This window comes from Suncus etruscus, chromosome X (assembly GCF_024139225.1).
Source record: "Suncus etruscus isolate mSunEtr1 chromosome X, mSunEtr1.pri.cur, whole genome shotgun sequence".
Lineage (NCBI taxonomy): Eukaryota > Metazoa > Chordata > Mammalia > Eulipotyphla > Soricidae > Suncus > Suncus etruscus.
Window position 1 is genome coordinate 23,209,407 of NC_064868.1, and position 8,675 is coordinate 23,218,081.

At 34.6% G+C, this 8,675-nt stretch overlaps 1 non-coding gene across 1 annotated transcript; it reads right to left on the reverse strand.

The window, feature by feature from the left end:
- Positions 1–6,708: 6,708 nt before the first annotated feature.
- LOC125999589 (U6 spliceosomal RNA) lies at positions 6,709–6,815 on the reverse strand. Its single transcript, XR_007492117.1, has one exon. It is a non-coding gene; the product is annotated as a U6 spliceosomal RNA (small nuclear RNA).
- Between the last annotated feature and the right edge of the window lie 1,860 nt (positions 6,816–8,675).

An 8,675-nucleotide genomic window follows, 5' to 3' on the forward strand; every position in this document is an offset into this window, starting at 1 on the left:
CCATCCTCAGAGACCTGGCTATTCATTTCTTCTTCCCATTTTTCTATGGCTTTATTAGAATTTTTTGGAGCTCACCTTACTGAGTGCTTTGTGTATCCTAGATATCAACCTTATATCTGACGCATTGAGTGCAAATTTTTCCCATCCCGTTAACTGTTTTCTAGTTTTAACAAGGGTTTTTTTTTTTGCCATGCAGAAACTTCTTACTTTGATGCAGAGGGCCATTTATTTAGGTTTGATGCTAAATTTCTTGCCTTTGGCACTCTGTCATCAAAGACTTTTGATATATATAGGTCTTGAACTGTTCTGCTTACTTTTTCTCAATAAATTTTATAGATTGGGGTCTGGTTCAAGGTCTTTAATTCATTTTGAGTAGACTACTGTGTAAGACATGAGGTATGGATTAATCTTTCATTTCTTACAGGTGGGTATGCTGTTGTTCCAAAACCATTTGTTGAAGAGACTGTCTTTGTTCCATTTCAAGTTCTTGGTTCTTTGGTCAAATATTAGCTGACATTAAATTTGGGGGTATATCTCTGGATGTTCTATTCTAACCCACTGGTTGGAAACTCTATCTTTCTTCAGTACTATGCTGTTTTGACCACCATGGCTTATAATAAAGCTTAAGGTTAGGTAGAGATGCCACCCAGCTTCTTGTTTTTCAGTACGTATTTGGCTAACTGGGTCTTTTCTGGTTTCATATAAATTTTATAATTGATAGTTCTAAGTCCTTATAAAATGATGTCTGGGGCTGGTGAGGTGACGCTAGAGGTAAGGTGTCTGCCTTGCAAGCGCTAGCCAAGGAAAGACCGTGGTTCGACCCCCCAGCATCCCATATGGTCCCCCCAAGACAGGGGCAATTTCTGAGTGCTTAGTCAGGAGTAACCCCTGAGCATCAAACTGGTGTGCCCCCCCAAAATAACTGATGTCTGAATTTTGATAAGGATTGCAATGAATCTATAGAGAAGTTTAGGTAAGATAGTCATTTTGATGATGTTCATTCCATATAGCATGAGCATGGGATGTTTTTCTATTTCCTTAAGTCCTCTTCAATTTCTTTCTGAAGTGTTTTTGAAGTTTTAATGGTACAGGTTCTTCACTTATTTGTTTGTTTTTTCCTAGGTACTTGATATTTTTCGATACTATTTGAAAACTGATTGACTCCTTGTTTTTTTTTTCCCTCTACTTTGTTAAATGTATAAAAAGATACTGTCTTTTGTGTATTGACTTTGTAGCCTGATATTTTGCTGTATTGATTGATTGTTTCCAGGAGTTTTGTTGTTTACTCTTTAGTGTTTTTTATGTATATTACCATATCATCTGCAAAAGGAGATAGTTTGACTTTCTATTTCTCTATTTGGATTTCTTTGATTCCTTTCTCTTGTCTGATTGATATTGCTAGAACTTAAAATTATGCTGAATAAGAGAGAAGAGAGTGCACAGCTTTGACTAGGTCCTGGCCTTAGTGGAAATGATTTCAGTTTTCACCATTTAGGCTAATATTGGCAGTAGGTTATTATAGTTAGCTGTAACTATCTTGAGGAATGTTTTTCCAACCTTTTTCTGGAGTGTTCAATTCATCTCTGAGTAGAATCAGTTTTGTTTGCACAAATAATGTGAGTTCTTTTTTGATTCAGAACAATTTAATTCCTCCCTCCCATATTAGTGAGAGTTTTGCTGGGTATTGGACTCTGAGTTGGAAGTTTCTTTCATTCAGTCTTTTAAATATGTCATTCCACTGTTTTCTTGCTTGAATTGTTTCAAATGGGATATCTGGTTTGATTCTTATGTTTCTTACTTTGTACTTAATTTTTTCCAAAATTGCTTTAAGAAACTCATCTTTCTTTTTATTTTTTTGCCATTTGGATTAGTATATGTCTTGGTGTTTGTTTATTAGTGTCTTTTTTTAATTAAGGACTCTTTTCAGCTTTTTGATTTGCATCAGAACCTCTTTCCTGAGGGTGGAAAATTTTCTGATATTATTTCCCTTACCACTTGTTCTTCCTATTTCCCTATATCCTCCACTTCTGGTATTGCTTCAATCTTTAGATTATTTTTTTTGCCTTTCTTCTTTTTTTTTTTGTTATTTGTTTTTGCCTTTGTTCATTAAATACCTAGCTTTTTCTTCAAATGCTTTACCTCTTATTTTCTTATTGGCATATTTGTTATTTTTGGTTTGTAGTTTTTACTCAAGTTCTTCTATGGGATTCTCCAACTGTGTAATTCTGCTACTATGGCTTGCTAAGACGTTTTTTATTTATTTTAATTCCACTTGTATGTATTCTCTCATCTTATATAAAAGTTCTTCTTTGAGTAGGTTATTTTGTTCATCTATGGATCTTGAACTCGCTAGATATTGATTCCTTGATTTCTATTGCCATGGCATTTATTGCTAGTTTTAGATCCTCATCTATTGGTCTCCTGCATTTTAGTGGACTTGGAAACTTGCTAGGTTGTCTCTCTGTATCCCAGGCTTCTAGTTTCTTCCTTAGTTTACCCATATTTTTTTGCATTTGGTGGATTAGATTGTTCTTCCCTCTGGTCTCAGCCCTCAGCCCTGTGCCATGTGCTGGGTTTCTTCTCTGGAGTGCAGCCCTAAGCATGTATATGGTTGCTTCTCTGAGGTTTTGCCCAGGCCTTAAGTCTCTTCCCTCACTTTACCTGCAAAAAGATGCTGTTTGTTCCCCTCTCTGGCCACCATCCCCAACAGCAACACTGGTGGAGACTGCACAGGTCTGGGCCTGACTCAAGCTCCTCCCTCCGGCGACAGGGTGTAGGTCCTCTTTCTGGCCACTTTCCCCAACCAAGACACTGGCAGAGATCACGCTGGCCCAGGCCTGGCTCAAGTCTCCTTCCTCCCTTTACCTGCAATATGATACAGGTCCCCTTTCCGGCCACCTTCCCCAACCATGACAATGGCAGAGCACTGGTCCGAGTCTGGCTCAAGTCTCCTCCCTCACTTTATCTGCAAGAAGGGTGCTGGTCCCCTCTCTGGCTGCCTTCCCCAACTGCGACACTGGCGGAGCACAGGCCTGGACCTGGCTCAAGTCTCCTCCCTCCATTTACCCATGACAGGGTGAAGGTCCTTTTTCTGGCCACCTTCCCCAACCTTGATACTCAACATCTACAGAAGTTTTTGCAGAAATCATGGTCTTATTCTATCATTGTAGCCCTTGAGCTAAAATTAATAGATATCCACTGTACTGAAAAAGATACTTGCATACTATATACCAAATAAAAGTCTAGTATTCAAAATACATTAATTATAAAGTTCAAAAAATAGAAAAGTAATAATACCATCAATAAATGGGACAATAAAATGCAAACACTTCCCTAGAGAGAACATATGGATGACCAATAAGCATATGAACAGGTGCTCATCATTTTGTTTACTTAACTTAATAAGAGAAAATACAAATCAAAGTAACAATTAGATATCTCATACCAGTGAGAATAGCATAAATAGAATTTTTATAAAAATATAAGTTCCAATAATTACAAGATGGTTAATACCACTAATCATTATGGAATATGTTCATCAAAACCACAAATGAACCGCCACTTCATACCCAGTAGGATGACTATAAATAAACAAATAAACAAAGCAGACAAAACTTATGATAGGGAGGATAGGAGCTGGTAGAAGCATAAAATGAGACAGAATTTTAGGAAAACAGCTTTGGCATTTCTCAGATTATTACACATCAAGTTACCATTTAACCCAAAAAATCAACTACTGGGTAGACATCACTGAGAAATAATAATATGTGTCCACACTGAAATGTTCATACAAATATTTATAACAAAATTACTGCTACTAGTAGTAAAGTGATAAAATTTATCTAACAAGTGATCATTTTTATGGGTCATATTCATAAAATGGAATAACACTCAGAAATGAAAAGGAGTAAAGCACTTATAAATTCTGCAACATGGTTGAATTTTGAATCATCATACTTAGAAAAATCAAAGGGCTGGTGTGGTGGCACTAGAAGTAAGGTGTCTGCCTTGCCAGTGCTAGCCTAGGATGGACCGCGGTTCGATCCCCCGGCGTCCCATATGGTCCCCCAAGCCAGGAGCGACTTCTGAGTGTAGAGCCAGGAGTAATCCCTGAGCATCACCAGATGTGGCCCAAACTCCCACCCCAAAAGAAAAATCAAACAAATATAAATATCAAATATTTTATATATTTTACATAAATAGAAATAAGTTATAATAGTAGTTCCTACAACCTGCAAGTTGGGGGAAGTGGAGAATGACTACAATGAGGAGTTTATATATAACATTTTATTTTCATAATAAACTCCAAAGTATATATGTTGTTTCTCTTAATGGAGATAAAAATATTCTAAAGTTACAAGCTAGAAATAACTATTGAACTATGTACTTGGTCTATTTTATGCTATCTGTCCATTCTATTAGACCAGTATATTAATTTCTCTAATTAATAGCTCAAATAATTTATTTATTTATTTATATACATTCTAGCACCGTAAACATTCCATTTTTTTGTTCAACATCTTTCATTTATCTGCCTTGCAAACTCCATTTTTAGATAAACTCAGAATCCTGCTATATCTATTATTAGTCCTGGATTTTTAGCTTTACTAAAAAAGCCAATTTGTATGACCTGCTCCGTCTCAGAAAACTTTAATCTCTAATCTCAAATGAGCTTTAGAGTCATTCAGACATAATTTTATTAATGTTCTTTTGCTGTTAAAATTTCCAAAAAATATTTTAAGCCTCTATGTTGATCAGATAACTGACCTGTGCATTGTAGAGAATTTAAGTTTTTAGACTTAAATTTATCCTTTCAGAAATCTCCAAATATCTTCTTCTATATTTTCTCAACATGATCTGCACCTATCTATTTCCATTAGTTCTGTAAATGTGCTAAAATATTTTCATATTTTAAAAACAAATTCAACTGAATCATACCAAGTGAGCAAGTAATAAAACTCTTCTCTTTAGCAGGTACATTGATTTTGTACAAACATTTAAAAACTGAGAAAATGACAAATATACAGGTTGTTTTCCCAAATATAGCATCCTTATAGAAGTACAAAATTATATTCTGGCTTAATTTATATTTATCTCTTTGTACACTGTGATTTGATTTTAGTCTTACTTTGTTCTTAGTATTTCTTTGGCTGCCATATGCTTTCTGTTTTAAATAAGTCTGTCTTTTTCTTTCCTACCTTTTCAATATTTACTAATATTAAGTAACAGTCACTTCATGAAACACTGTAGACTATAGTTATTTTTTAAATGAGTCTTTTCCCTCATGCCTTCCAAAGATCATAGTTCTTTTAATGTCTTAAAAGGGGCTTCACATGGTTTCATCTTCTGCTTTCTTATTTCCTCCTAATTTAGTCTGATGTTCTCTTACTCTCTTCATACAATTTGTAATCTTTATATATAGTCTTACTATAATGATAACTTCCAATTCCATTTCTTCATCACTGACTTATGCAACTCAAAATTAAAATTCATGAAGGTCTTAGATGAAACAATCATACATTTCTCTTGGAAAGTCAAAATTTATACCTTAACTTTAAGATATAAATAAGTATATGATCAGAAGTATAGGGTTAGGGTTAACAGGCTAAAATGATAGACAGCATTCCTAATACATAAAGGCTCTGAGTTAAATTATTGGCGCCACTTGTGCATTTCTATTGCCGATTGTGGTCAACAATCCAACACTGGCTCAATCCCCAGCACCCTATCTGGCTAGCAATGCCAGGAGTAATTCCTAACTGCAGAGTCAGAAGTGAATTCTGAGTAATTCCAGGAGTTACCCAAAATTAAAAACAAATTAAGGAATAGAAAAATAATGTACTCCCTAAGGAAACTTGACCTTTATTAAAAAGATGGGTGTTTAATCCCTGAGTACAGAGCCAGGAATAAGCTTTTAGCACAGGTGGAAATATACCCCCCCCAAAGAAAACAAAGAAAGGGTTTTATGTAGGAAAGGAATTAAATTTAAATTAATCTTGAAAATGTACTTGCTAAACATAAAACATTGCTGTAACTTCCGAAACAAATTATGTATAATCAAAAAAATTCAGCATTAACAAACTGAGTTAAGCCTTTAAATAATGATGGAAAGCAGATTGAAATAAGCAATCAGATAATTATTTTGGAAATTAGGAAAAATACAAAATTATACATTTCTTTGTAAGTTAAAATGTGATGACCTTATAAATATTCTATAAAATGTCAGAGTCAAGTAAGTAATAAACTTTAATTTTGATGTATTTTAAACTAAGTGTTTTCATCATTAAAAAATAAAGAATAACTGGGCTATAGAGATAGGAGATCAGGTAAGACACCTGTTTTGCAAGCAGCTGACCAGGGTTCAATCCTGGTACCAGGATTTGACCAGGTTCCTATACAATTACTTGAAAACTACCAAGGCTGATTCCTAAGTACTCTCATGTGTGACCTCAAAGCAAAACACATTAAAGAATAACCATTTTATAAAATGTTTTATTCTAATTGTTAAAAATATAAGATATATAAATGAGTTTCAAATATAGAATAAACAAAGATAAATTTTAAAAGGCAGTAAAACTGATTTGCCATACTATTAGAAGAATGCATTCTTTGCTTTGTGTTTTATGGTAAAAATGAGATAAAACTAAACTCTGAATATATTAGAATATAATTACAGATAAGAAACCCTCCCATTACTTTTAATTTTAAAGAAATATGGAAGACTTTGTAAATTTGCATGACATCATTGCACGGGGATCATGTTAATCTTCTCTATATAGTTCTAAATGAAGCATATGTGCTGTTCCAGCCAGCAAGAAAAACCTCCGTAGAGTCTTCATTCACAAGCGGCAGAGTTGAGAGTGGTTCTCAACACAGCCAGGGGTAGCCCCAAAACAAATAAAAAGCGACCTTTTCTATTTAACATCAGTGGGTCACGAACATTGACTGCTTCACCTCAGCTTCAATAAAATTGAAAATAAAGTCAAAATTTGTTGGACTAACTTAAAAAAAAGATAAGAAAATACATATAAACACAAGGAGTAAATCTGCCCATTTTCGGGGTATTAAACTCTTACCCCAGTTTATTTATTTTCTCTTTTTCAGGCAAAACCACGCAACTTGAACTAGCTACCCCTGCCCCTACTTAGAGGGGGAAATAAGGGAGGCATCAAGACCAAACTGATGCAAGACTACTAAGTAGTTGGTTAGAGACAGAGGGGACCACATATTCTAGCCGCCCTGGGGGTGAGGGAAGAGGAAATGGGAGGTAGGACAAAAACGGAGGTGTAGGGAGGACAATTTGGGGATGGGAATCCCCCCTGATTTTATGTAAATATGTACCTAAAATATTATTGTCAACAATATGTAAGCCACTATGATCAAAATAAAAATTATATTAAAAAAAAAACAACTAAAGATTCATAATAGCAAATTCAATGGCCAGAAAACAGGGGTTTGCCAAATATCTGAAAGAAAGGAAGCACACAGCTATGTTAACGGAGAAACATTTCTTATACTAAGTCAAGCTTGGCGGCAACAGAGGACAGTCACCCTGGAGGGGGATTCATGGAGCAAAAATCCAACCTCCCCTGACCCGGAGCCAAGCAGAGGTGCCCTCCCATCTATTGGAAGAAAAAATATGATCTTCAAAGAAATTGAAATTTATATTCTGAGAGCTTTGAGAAGGGAAACTAATGCCCTAAATCTAGATTCCTTTTTATATGTGGAAGGAAGGATTGAGCTATTGGCAATTGAAAATCTCTCAGTGAGGACTAAATAAACTGCAGGGAACCAAGGTTGCAGATCAATCACTAGATTTGGGAGGACCCAGAATGATGTTAGTGCTGCCTTTTTTCCTCTCATCTTCCAGAAACAAGCTATAATTCCTGTTTCATGGAGACTACACATTACTGGTGAAGACAAATGGCAAACACACAAATTAATGTACAATGCGCAACTTTTGTTAGAGCCCAAAAGATAGAGTGACTTATAGGAAGAAAAGGGAGGAGTGTATTTGAAAGCAGGGCCTAAGAACATCTCATTTGAATGCTTTGTGTGTGGAGTGACCAGAACTAGAGGAAGGAGTTATTCTATACTCCATGGATTTTTAAATTTTGGAATGACTAAAACAATTTTTTACATTAATATGTGATAATTTTTCTTATTCTACTATATCTAAATTTCTAACTTTTAATTCATAATCAGCTTTGCTTTAACTACATGTTCTGAACATTTCTGTTATGTTGCTTACTAATTTACAATTAGGCATGCTTTTATGATTATTGCCTTTCTTGTCTCTAGTTGGATCAATTTCATTTCTATAGCACTTTCATTAATTAAAACTGCCTTGCTAGTTTCTGAGTTATTCAATTTTTGTTTCTTCATTTTTTATAAACTAATATTTTAAAAATATAACAAGTGCATAAATTTGTATATTTTATATATGGCTATATATATAATTTATGCTCACATTTATTTCCTGTATACCTTCAATACACTATATAAATATATGTGTATTTCTGCTACAAATTCATTCCTCATCTTTCTCCTATGTAATATCTCTCTTACCTATACTAAAATCAGCTCTATTTATAGTCATGAGAAAATTAAAAGTTACTGCATTATGAAACACCAAAGGATTTTGCACAGAAACAATTCAGTCTTTGCAAGTATAC